The sequence below is a fragment of the Carassius gibelio genome, chromosome B22 (assembly GCF_023724105.1).
Source record: "Carassius gibelio isolate Cgi1373 ecotype wild population from Czech Republic chromosome B22, carGib1.2-hapl.c, whole genome shotgun sequence".
Lineage (NCBI taxonomy): Eukaryota > Metazoa > Chordata > Actinopteri > Cypriniformes > Cyprinidae > Carassius > Carassius gibelio.
Genome location: NC_068417.1, coordinates 39,384,321 through 39,396,021, shown reverse-complemented (window position 1 = coordinate 39,396,021; position 11,701 = coordinate 39,384,321). Strand labels below are relative to the sequence as shown.

Below are 11,701 nucleotides of genomic sequence, written 5' to 3'. Positions count from 1 at the left end.
TTTTTATTTTTTTTGTTTGTTTTTTGTTTTCCTTATTTTTGAAAAATGGACGGAACTACGGCAACAGACACGGACTTGGCACGAGGAACACGGCGGCTAATGGCAAACTGACTGGAAAAAACTCAACGAGAAAAGGATGGGCCTGAAAGGAGATATAAAAGAACCTACACCAAAGAAGCTACAGTAGTAGTGGATTTGACTGAAGTGCATGAAGGTAAAGCTGAAGACATAATACAAGCGCTGAAAGATAAGTTGGATGTGACAAAAATATTGGCTGTAAGACCCAAAATGATGAAGGAGTACAAAATTACATTTAAAAAGGAAGAAGATATTGAAAATCTGAACGAAGCATTGATGATTAAAGGAAAACTATGTGAAATTAAAAAAATTGAATAACAGAGAATTTGTTGTCTCGTTCATGCATTTGCCCGCTTACCTGGATGATGCAGAGATTCTACAGAAGCTGGAGGGATGGGGGGTTACTCCGGTCTCTCAGATAAGAAGAAGATTTTATACCGGCACCAACATAGAAGATGGAACAAGGTTCCTTAAGGTACAGTTCCCAAAAGAAGTGGCCTCCTACAGTACTCGAATTGAAATGGAGGATGGTCCTCAATACTATAGAGTGATACATAGCAAGCAGGTGAAAACCTGCAGGTTGTGTATGAGCCCTGATCATGTGATGAAGGACTGCCCAGACTTTAAATGTTATAAATGCTCGGAAACAGGCCACTTCGCGAGGGACTGTAAGGTGGTGAGGTGTCCAGAATGCAATTGTGTACTGGACAAATGCGAGTGCTGGTATGGAGACCAGCACAATGAAGAAGAGAGGGGGAGTGGGCAGATGCATGAGACAGACAATGAAGAGGAGCAAAGGGAAGACACCGGAGCAAGGCAAAGAGAGGACAATGTAAGCAAGGACAATGACAATGAGATTGAAAAGACTGGTTTAACACAGGACATTGTGGAAATGGAGGTACAGATGGAGTTTAATGCGGTTGGACAAGCAGAAACAGAGGAACCAGAAGAGACTGAATGGATAGGTGAGACGGAAAGAAAAGACAAAGACAGTGAAAACCTGGGCGGAGACAGCACTGCAGGAACATCCAATAAAAGAAGAAGAAAAGTTAAGGTAATACCCAATTTGGAGAAAGCTAAAAATAAAATGTGTAAGCAAAGTAATGAGGAGAAACAAGACTGTGGAAGAAGTGCAAAAGAGGGGGAGGAAATAGGATAACAAAATTATGATGCTAAAGTTTGTACTTTTATCTTTTTTAATTGTGTTGAAAATTGTTACTTTTAATGCAAGAGGGTTAATGAATGGTGTGGAATTTGAAAAAGTCAAGGAACTGTGCAGGGATGAAGATGTGATTTTATTGCAAGAAACGAATTGGAAAGAGAGTGTAATGGAGGATTTAAAAAAAAGATGGGAAGGGGAATTATTTTTTAATAATGCGGAGGGAAAAATAGGAGGAGGAGTTGCGATGTTAATAAGAAAAGATAGAGATATCAGGTCAAAGCAAATGTATAATGACACACAAGGAAAATGCATGGCTGTAGAAATTAAGATGGATGAAGATGATTTTATTTTAGTAAACGTACATGCTACAAATGAAGAAATAGAAAAGAAAAAATATTTTAATATAATAGTTGAGTTAATGGAAAAATGGAAGAGGGTAATAATTGCGGGGGATTTTAACACTGTTTTTAGTAAAATGGATATGGCTAACGGAATGGTTTTTAAATAGGATGGGGGAAGAAAGGAGTTAATATCATTGATGGGAGAGTATAATGTAACCCAGGTCACTAACCAGATCACTAGTAATTAATAAATTATTTTATTTTTTATTAATATATCTTTAGTATTTATATGAAAATGCAGATTGAAGTTAATTTATATTATATTATAAATTTAGAAAAAGGAAATCGCTAAAGTTGATTAGTGAGGTGAAAGGTTAGTCCTGCCCCCCCTGCAAAAGATAGCGCACAAGCAATCAGAACGATAGAAAACTTGAACGAGAGCAGACGCAGTTGCGAATGGTAAATAACGAGATTGTGATGAGACTGACACAAGAGTTTCAATCAACATCTTTTCTGGGGAGAAACACTTTTATTTTTGTTTTCTGATTTATACCTTTCCTTGGTGAGTACAAATTTCATCATACAAAGTGTATTTAGTTATTCTGATTGTGACTACTGTGAATTGCAATGTGGAAAAAAAAAGAATCCAAAGGATAAAAAGTGATTGTAAAAGTTTCCAAAAATGCTTTAAATGTGTTTTATCGTGAAGTATGCACCATGCAGTGCTAGTTTTGCTAACACTGTGTATAGGCCATAGTGTTAAATTGAGCACATGGTGATTAGCGTGTATGTTCTGATGTATGTGTAAATGATTGAGACTGAGTTTGATTTAATTTAAAATCATTTATTTTGACAATTATATTAATGTTTAATTTGGCTTTGTTGTTACAAGGCCAGGTCCCCCCCCCCCTTGCTGAAGACTTGTGTTCCTGAATCTGTCCTTGCCGAATATTCATATTCTGGTTTGGACTGGTGAGCCATTCCACCAACTCGTACCTGAAACAGAGAAAAGAGAGTGAAATCTGCTGAACTGGTAGGATCAAACAATTTTTTTAGCTTTGAGTTTTTTTTTTTTTTTTTGTCTCCAAGATTTTATTTTTGCCTGGATCTTCAGTGGATCTATTTTTTTTTTTCTCTCCTGGATTAAATTTTTCCACTTTTGATGAACATTGCTTTACATTTTTGAATTTGAGATAAACACTGATCTGTAACTGAAACTCAACGGAACATTAAGTCTTAGTTTGAATGGAAAAACTGAGAAACTGATTTTGAAATTGAATGTGTGGAAATTATTATAAATTCCTGTATTCTGAATCTGAACCTTGATTTGGGGATTTTGATTTTTTCATTTTCTTATTCCTTTTGTTATTCTGAGTTTTTATTATTCAATTTATTCATTGTTATTTTGGTATTTTGATTCTGTCATTTCATTGCCAATTTAAAAGAGAATGACTGAAGTCAACGAATAACCAATCAGAACAATACATTATTTTTCACTATTGGTTGTTGCTTTTCTTTATTTTACTTTATGCTGTGAAATTTGATTTATAGACTATTTCTAGATTACACTATTATACATATCACTTACCTTTGCTCCAGTGAGACGATCCTTAACTTCTGATTCTGGTCCAAAAGCATTCCCAGTGATTTAGAATTTATTAATATAGAGTTCATAGAGTTGTACACAATAGTAGGACCCCGTTACATAAAAAACTTGAGCCAGCCAGGAGCAAAGTTACAGCATAGTGTAATAGTTATTAATCAACTTGATAACTGCAACAGACAATAAAGAGCTAAAGTAAGCCCCCCCCCCCACTTCAAAGAAAATCAGTCCTACAAGTAGAAATGGAAATTGTGAAACGTGAGAACATTGATGTCAAGAATTCAGTTATTGTCAGTGGCATCACTCTCTCTGACCCAGACCATGAACTAGAAGCCTGTCTTCAGAAATATGGATCAATCAAGCGCAACTTGCTTATTGACAACCCAAAATCTGAGTTCCACCACTGTGCAATTGTGGAGTTTGTCTGTGAATCTGCTATGAGTAATTTGGAGCCCTTACTCCCTATGGAAATCCTAAGTACTCAGGTTGCAAATGTCCTCTTCCATTTCCGTAGTCTTGGGAGCGTGTACGTCCCTGCAGTTAGTAGCAGTGCCACTGAAGGGTACTTGGAGAGTCTGCAAGCCATCGCTCAAGCCAGTGGGAAGTCTCTGCAGGATGTTCTTCAAATTGAGCTGCAAAAGATCTCTGTTTTGAAGTTTCCAGCAGACAAACCCTCTAGACCTGACACTCCTGCAGAAGTGATCTCTGAACCCAAAAACCCTGCCAAGGAGAGCACACCGGTAAAGTCACCCTACCAGCTGAGAAGCCCTGATATTAGTGTTGCTGAGACAATGTCATTGAACCTGCCTACAAGTGCTATGAATCCTCCAGGTATTCAGCGAATAGTGATGGAGCATGTAGTGAAAACAAGTGATGCTATGACTCCTCCTCATGCTTTCCGTCTTAAAGCTTTCTCAGGAAAAAATGCCAAGACCGAGCACTGAACCAGACTTTGATACTTGGCGAGCCAGCATTGACTTTCTACTTAATGATGTGTCTCTTTCTGACTTGCACAAAACTAGAAGAATTCTTGACAGCCTGCTGCCCCCAGCCTCAGATGTTGTCAGGCATGTTGGTCCAGATTCTTCACCAACACAGTGCTTAGAGCTTTTGGAATCTGTGTATGGCTCAGTGGAAGATGGAGATGAGCTGCTAGTTAAGTTCATAAGTGCTCTGCAAAACCAGGGAGAAAAACCCTCAACTTACCTGCATCGTCTGCACGTGATGTTAAGTGCCACAATCAGGCGTGGTGGTGTCACAGAGGCTGAACGTAGTCGTTATCTTCTTAAGCAATTCTGCCGAGGTTGCTGGGACAATAGCTTGATTGCCGACCTGAACCTGGATGGAAGGAAAATGTCACCCCCTTCTTTTGCTGAGCTTGTAGTACTCATTCGTACTGCAGAAGACAAGCAGTCTCTAAAAGAGGAGAGAATGAGGAAACATCTCGGCTTAAACAAACATGCTCCTGTTCCAGGCAAGTTTCGGACGACCACTCACCAACAGTCTGTTTACAGCAGTGATGTATCTGATGAGCCTAAGGATGAAGTGCAACATCACTCAAGTCAAAAACAGAAGTCAAAAAGCAATGCTGATAAGTCTGAAGTAGATTCACTTAAGAAAGAAGTAGCAAAGCTTCAAGCTCAGATTTCTATGATGAAGACTGAACCTGTTAGAACAGAAAAGACACAACATGACAATGAACTTTATGAATTGAGGCAGCAAGTAGCTGATCTCCAAGCTCACTTTGTTCCAAGAGTACAAGAGATGTATTCAGAGAAATCTCCAGCTTATAGGAATGTCAATGTAAGTCACAGACCTCGGATGATGGAACCAGAGATGCAAGAAAGCTCACGACCCACCTGGAATTCAACCAACAGACCCCGTCCAGGCTACTGCTTTCGATGTGGAGAAGATGGCCATCTTGCAGTGAATTGTGAGAATGATTCAAACCCTAGTAGAGTTGAAGAAAAGCGCCGTGAGCTGAGGGACAGACAAGCTGCCTGGGACTTGAAAAATCCCTCTAACTCTCAATCTTTAAACTGAGATCAGTCTCTGTCATGGGGCGGACAGGGACTGGCAAAAGAGAACAATGCCCAAGAAAGCATGGCCGTCTGTACAACCAGAATGTTAATGGCGCTCCATGTCATGAAATACCTGCAGGATTGGTAGGAACCAGGTGTACTGCCAGGATTCAAATTGAAGGAAAAGAAGTCAGCTGTCTTCTAGATACTGGATCACAGATAACCACCATTCCTATGTCCTATTATGAACGATATTTATCCAGACATCCCATGAAATCGTTGGAGCATCTGCTAGAAGTTGAAGGAGCCAATGGCCAGGCTGTACCTTATCTTGGTTATGTGGAGGTCAACCTAAAGTTCCCTAAGGATTTCCTTGGTATGGAAGCTGAAGTCCCCACCCTTGCATTGATAGTTCCAGATGTGACTAATTTACCACAAGTTCTAATTGGAACAAATTCACTTGATGTGTTGTATGCCAATTGTATTCAAGGAGAAACCTTTTCTTGTAAGTCTCTCTTCTATGGCTATCAAGGTGTCATAAATGTACTGGAGAAGAGGAACCAACAAGCTTCAACTGGAAAATTGGGATGTGTGAAGTTGAAAGGGAACCAACCAGAAGTTGTGCCAGCAGGATGTACAGTAGTCCTAAATGGACTTGTGCAAGTAAAAGGTCCTCTGTTTGAGAAGTGGGTGTCAGTGGAGTCACCTATTTCATCTTCCTTACCTGGTGGTCTTCTAGTGGCAAGCAGTCTGCACAGTTTACCTGTAAGACAACGTATAGTGCAGTTACCAGTGGTGATAAAAAATGAAACCCAAACTGACCTGATGATCTCTCTGAGGACTGTCCTCGCTGAAGCTCATGCTGTACAGAGAGTAATAAGTAAAGAGTTTTCCAAGAATGGTGCTGAAAATGAGAAAATGGGGCTAGATCAGTCCAAGATCCCTATTGATTTTGGAAATTCCCCTCTATCACCTGAGTGGAAGGAAAGGATAACCTCCTTATTGAACTCCATGCCTGATGTCTTCGCATTGAATGATTTGGACTATGGTCACACTCATAAAGTGAAACACAGGATAAAACTTAGTGATGAAACACCATTCAAACATCGAGCTCGTCCTATTCATCCCCAAGACGTGGACGCAGTTAGGAAACATCTACAGGAGCTTCTGGAAGCAGGTGTCATCAGGGAGTCAGAATCTCCATTTTCATCTCCAATAGTCGTTGTTCGGAAGAAGAATAACTGTGCGCTTGTGCATTGACTTCCGAAAATTAAACTCCCAGACCATAAAGGATGCCTACGCCCTTCCCAACTTGGAAGAAGCTTTTTCAGTCTTGACCGGATCACAATGGTTCTCAGTCCTAGACTTGAAGTCAGGCTATTACCAAATTGAGATGGAAGAGTCTGATAAGCAGAAAACTGCTTTTGTCTGCCCACTAGGTTTCTGGGAATTTAACCGGATGCCGCAGGGGATCACCAATGCACCTAGTACATTTCAACGACTAATGGAGCGATGTATGGGAGACCTAAACCGGAAAGGAGTTCTTGTGTTCATTGATGACCTCATAGTTTTCTCAAAAACTTTGGAGGAACATGAGACAAGATTGATACAATTGCTTAAAAGACTCAGAGAGTTTGGATTAAAGCTTTCACCGGAAAAGTGTAAGTTCTGTCAAACGTCTGTGAGATACTTGGGCCACATTGTATCCCAAAATGGAGTGGAAACCGACCCTTCAAAAGTAGAAGCCCTTAAAACCTGGCCAAGACCCAAAAATCTAAAGGAGTTAAGATCTTTCCTAGGATTTTCAGGTTACTACAGGAGGTTCGTACAGGATTATTCAAAGATCGTGAAACCTCTTAATGATCTTACGGTTGGATATCCTCCACTGCAAAAGGATCGGAGAAAAAAGATTGAGACCAAGCAGTACTACGATCCAAAGGAACAATTTGGAGAACGATGGTCCAAAGAGTGTCAGCAAGCGTTTGACACAGTCATTGCAAAACTTACATCTTCTCCAGTGTTAGTAATGCCAACCCCAAGCTGCCATATGTGTTGCACACTGACGCCAGTACTAGCGGCCTTGGTGCAGCACTGTATCAAGAACAAGATGGGCAGATGAGTCATTGCTTTTGCAAGTAAAAGCAAAGTACCCAGCCCACAAGTTAGAATTTTTGGCGTTGAAGTGGGCAGTTACTGCAAAATTCAATGACTACTTGTATGGAGCTGACTTCACTGTGGTAACTGATAGTAACCCGCTGACAAATATTTTAACATCCGCAAAACTGGATGCTACCAGCTACAGGTGGTTGTCGAGTCTGTCAACTTTTACCTTTAAAATCCAATACCGGGCTGGAAGTAGGAATCAAGATGCGGATGGATTGTCGAGACGTCCACAAGAGGAAGTTCCTGATGATTTGGAAATGAGAAAAGAGAGGGAAAGAATCAGGCAATTTGCTTACCATCACTTGACCAAAATCCCACAAGCAAATGTTTCAACGGAAGTAATAAAAGCTATCTGTGACCGCCATCAAGTTTGTCAGCACTGTGACGACTCTAATTCATTGTACCAACCAGTGACTTTAATGGAATCTCTTGCAGTTGGAGTGGATGCCTTACCTCTTGCGTTCCAGCAGGAAGATACTTTCCGGTCTGGAGAAATTTCCCACTTGTCTGAACAAGACTTACGGAAAAGGCAGAGAGCGGATCCAGAAATTGGAATAGTTGTCAAGCAGCTGGAATCCAATGAAAAGCCCTGTTATAAGACCCTGACTCCTGAATTAAGTCTTTGGTTCAGGGAGTGGAACCGCTTAGAGCTGATAAACGGGGTGTTGTTTAGGAAGAGGCAAGAGCAAGGAAATGAGTCATATCAATTAGCACTACCTGCTGATCTCCGTGAACTGGTCATGAAGGAACTACACAATCTCTTAATCTTAACAGGTTTAGGTCTGGTTAGTACTTTGATGAGAGACTGCCTAGGAATACCAGGTGCTTTAAGCTTTTGGGTTTTCTTTCCTACTTATATAATGTACTGGTGATTAGATTCGTCGGTCTTTAAATAGCCCTCTCTTTGCAGCAGTCTTGGCTTACGTTCATACCAACCTGGCTATGCCCCATCTCGTCTGATCTCGGAAGCTAAGCAGGTTTGGGCCTGGTTGGTACTTGGATGGTAGACCGCCTCGGAATAACAGGTGCTGTAAGCTTTTTGGAAATTTTTCACTTAGTATATAATAATTTTGCCAAAAAATAGAGTCAATGCCCGATCTCTTAATCTTAGCAGGTTTAGGTCTGGTTAGTACTTTGATGAGAGACTGCCTGGGAATACCAGGTGCTTTAAGCTTTTGGGTTTTCTTTCCTACTTATATAATGTACTGGTGATTAGATTGGTCAGTCTTTAAATAGCCCTCTCTTTGCAGCAGTCTTGGCTTACGTTCATACCAACCTGGCTATGCCCCATCTCGTCTGATCTCGGAAGCTAAGCAGGTTTGGGCCTGGTTGGTACTTGGATGGTAGACCGCCTCGGAATAACAGGTGTTGTAAGCTTTTTGGAAATTTTTCACTTAGTATATAATAATTTTGCCAAAAAATAGAGTCAATGCCCGATCTCTTAATCTTAGCAGGTTTAGGTCTGGTTAGTACTTTGATGAGAGACTGCCTAGGAATACCAGGTGCTTTAAGCTTTTGGGTTTTCTTTCCTACTTATATAATGTACTGGTGATTAGATTCGTCGGTCTTTAAATAGCCCTCTCTTTGCAGCAGTCTTGGCTTACGGTCATACCAACCTGGCTATGCCCCATCTCGTCTGATCTCGGAAGCTAAGTAGGTTTGGGCCTGGTTGGTACTTGGATGGGAGCCCGCCTCGGAATACCAGGTGCTGTAAGCTTTTTGGACATTTTTCACTTAGTATATAATAATTTTGCCAAAAAATATAGTCAATGTCCTGATCTCTGAATCTTAGCAGGTTTAGGTCTGGTTAGTACTTTGATGAGAGACTGCCTAGGAATACCAGGTGCTTTAAGCTTTTGGGTTTTCTTTCCTACTTATATAATGTACTGGCGATTAGATTGGCTGGTCTTTAAATAGCCCTCTCTTTGCAGCAGTCTTCGCTTACGTCCATACCAACCTGGCTATGCCCGATCTCGTCTGATCTCGGAAGCTAAGCAGGTTTGGGCCTGGTTAGTACTTGGATGGGAGACGGCCTGGGAATACCAGGTGCTGTAAGCTTTTTGGACATTTTTCACTTAGTATATAATAATTTTGCCAAAAAATATAGTCAATGCCCGACCTCTGAATATTAGCAGGTTCGGGCATGGTTTACTTCCTGGATGGGAGACTGCCTGGGAATACCAGGTGCTTTAATCTTTTGGAAAATTTCACGAATTATATAATAATCTTTCATTAAAAAAAAAAAAAAAAAAAAAAAAAAAAGTCAATGCCCGATCTCTGAATCTTAGCAGGTTTAGGTCTGGTTAGTACTTTGATGAGAGACTGCCTAGGAATACCAGGTGCTTTAAGCTTTTGGGTTTTCTTTCCTACTTATATAATGTACTGGTGATTAGATTGGTCAGTCTTTAAATAGCCCTCTCTTTGCAGCAGTCTTGGCTTACGTTCATACCAACCTGGCTATGCCCCATCTCGTCTGATCTCGGAAGCTAAGCAGGTTTGGGCCTGGTTGGTACTTGGATGGTAGACCGCCTCGGAATAACAGGTGCTGTAAGCTTTTTGGAAATTTTTCACTTAGTATATAATAATTTTGCCAAAAAATAGAGTCAATGCCCGATCTCTTAATCTTAGCAGGTTTAGGTCTGGTTAGTACTTTGATGAGAGACTGCCTAGGAATACCAGGTGCTTTAAGCTTTTGGGTTTTCTTTCCTACTTATATAATGTACTGGTGATTAGATTCGTCGGTCTTTAAATAGCCCTCTCTTTGCAGCAGTCTTGGCTTACGGTCATACCAACCTGGCTATGCCCCATCTCGTCTGATCTCGGAAGCTAAGTAGGTTTGGGCCTGGTTGGTACTTGGATGGGAGCCCGCCTCGGAATACCAGGTGCTGTAAGCTTTTTGGACATTTTTCACTTAGTATATAATAATTTTGCCAAAAAATATAGTCAATGTCCTGATCTCTGAATCTTAGCAGGTTTAGGTCTGGTTAGTACTTGGATTGGAGACCGCCTGGGAATACCAGGTGCTGTAAGCTTTTTGGACATTTTTCACTTAGTATATAATAATTTTGCCAAAAAATATAGTCAATGCCCGACCTCTGAATATTAGCAGGTTCGGGCATGGTTTACTTCCTGGATGGGAGACTGCCTGGGAATACCAGGTGCTGTAAGCTTTTGGAAAATTTCACGAATTATATAATAATCTTTCATTAAAAAAATAAAAAAAATTAAAAAAAGGCAATGCCCGATCTCTGAATCTTAGCAGGTTTAGGTCTGGTTAGTACTTTGATGAGAGACTGCCTAGGAATACCAAGTGCTTTAAGCTTTTGGGTTTTCTTTCCTACTTATATAATGTACTGGTGATTAGATTGGTCGGTCTTTAAATAGCCCTCTCTTTGCAGCAGTCTTGGCTTACAGTCATACCACCCTGGCAATGCCCCATCTCGTCTGATCTCGGAAGCTAAGCAGGTTTGGGCCTGGTTGGTACTTGGATGGGAGACCGCCTCGGAATACCAGGTGCTGTAAGCTTTTTGGACATTTTTCACTTAGTATATAATAATTTTGCCAAAAAATAGAGTTTTATGCCCGACCTCTGAATATTAGCAGGTTCGGGCATTGTTTACTTCATGGATGGGAGACTGCCTGGGAATACCAGGTGCTTTAATCTTTTGGAAAATTTCACAAATTATATAATAATCTTTCATTAAAAAAAAAAAAAAAAAAAAAAGTCAATGCCCGATCTCTGAATATTAGCAGGTTTAGGTCTGGTTAGTACTTTGGTGAGAGACTGCCTAGGAATACCTGGTGCTTTAAGCTTTTGGGTTTTCTTTCCTACCTATATAATGTACTGGTGATTAGATTGGTCGGTCTTTAAATAGCCCTCTTTTTGCAGCAGTCTTGGCTTACGGTCATACCAACCTGGCTATGCCCCATCTCGTCTGATCTCGGAAGCTAAGCAGGTTTGGGCCTGGTTGGTACTTGGATGGGAGACCGCCTCGGAATAACAGGTGCTGTAAGCTTTTTGGACATTTTTCACTTAGTATATAATAATTTTGCCAAATAATAGAGTCAATGCCCGATCTCTGAATCTTAGAAGGTTTGGGCCTGGTTAGGACATGGATGGGAGACTGCCTGAGAATACCAGGCACTTTAATCTTTTGGAAAATTTCACGAATTATATAATAATATTCCATAAAAAAATAAATAAAAAAAACGAAAGAGTCAATGCCCGATCTCTGAATCTTAGCAGGTTTAGGTCTGGTTAGTACTTTGATGAGAGACTGCCTAGGAATACCAGATGCTTTAAGCTTTTTGGTTTTCTTTCCTACTTATATAA

At 40.5% G+C, this 11,701-nt stretch overlaps 1 non-coding gene and 7 pseudogenes across 1 annotated transcript; all 8 read left to right on the top strand.

The window, feature by feature from the left end:
* The first annotated feature begins 8,286 nt into the window (after positions 1-8,286).
* Positions 8,287-8,405, top strand: LOC128007125 (uncharacterized; annotated as a pseudogene).
* Positions 8,406-8,626: 221 nt separating this feature from the next.
* On the top strand, positions 8,627-8,745 carry LOC128007068 (uncharacterized; annotated as a pseudogene).
* A 221-nt stretch (positions 8,746-8,966) lies between these two features.
* On the top strand, positions 8,967-9,085 carry LOC128006809 (uncharacterized; annotated as a pseudogene).
* A 222-nt stretch (positions 9,086-9,307) lies between these two features.
* On the top strand, positions 9,308-9,426 carry LOC128004550 (5S ribosomal RNA). The gene has a single exon (XR_008177238.1). It is a non-coding gene; the product is annotated as a 5S ribosomal RNA (ribosomal RNA).
* A 377-nt stretch (positions 9,427-9,803) lies between these two features.
* On the top strand, positions 9,804-9,922 carry LOC128007123 (uncharacterized; annotated as a pseudogene).
* A 221-nt stretch (positions 9,923-10,143) lies between these two features.
* Positions 10,144-10,262, top strand: LOC128006808 (uncharacterized; annotated as a pseudogene).
* A 512-nt stretch (positions 10,263-10,774) lies between these two features.
* Positions 10,775-10,893, top strand: LOC128006640 (uncharacterized; annotated as a pseudogene).
* A 372-nt stretch (positions 10,894-11,265) lies between these two features.
* LOC128006525 (uncharacterized) lies at positions 11,266-11,384 on the top strand (annotated as a pseudogene).
* The last annotated feature ends 317 nt before the right edge of the window (positions 11,385-11,701 follow it).